The sequence below is a fragment of the Poromitra crassiceps genome, assembly GCF_964638095.1.
Source record: "Poromitra crassiceps genome assembly, chromosome: 8".
Taxonomy (NCBI): Eukaryota; Metazoa; Chordata; class Actinopteri; order Beryciformes; family Melamphaidae; genus Poromitra; species Poromitra crassiceps.
Window position 1 is genome coordinate 43,767,154 of NC_139629.1, and position 257 is coordinate 43,767,410.

Consider the following 257-nt stretch of genomic DNA (forward strand, 5'->3'; position numbering starts at 1 on the left):
CTGACACACACACACACACACACACACACACACACACACACACACACACACACCCTCTCCCCGTAGCAGATACCAGTTACACAGCACATTTGCCCTGAGCCGGATGCCTCTCTTTAAGGAAACAGGACAAAGTGCTTTGAGGATTTAACCTGGCTCTCTCCTAAAGGAAAGGGAACAAGGAAAGAAGGGAACAAGGAAGAAGGAGGGATTCTGGGGGACAACTTTGAGGCTGCACAGCCTTCTTTCCTGGGAAATGG

The 257-nt window shown here is 50.2% G+C and overlaps 1 protein-coding gene across 1 annotated transcript in view; it reads left to right on the plus strand.

Annotated features, from left to right (window-relative positions):
- The first annotated feature begins 208 nt into the window (after positions 1-208).
- The window catches only part of kazna (kazrin, periplakin interacting protein a), a 158,698-nt gene continuing 158,649 nt past the window's right edge, over positions 209-257 (plus strand). Inside the window, exon 1 of the mRNA XM_083641896.1 lies at positions 209-257. This exon is cut by the window's right edge and continues 238 nt beyond it. The gene's annotated coding sequence lies outside the window, so the exon portion shown is untranslated.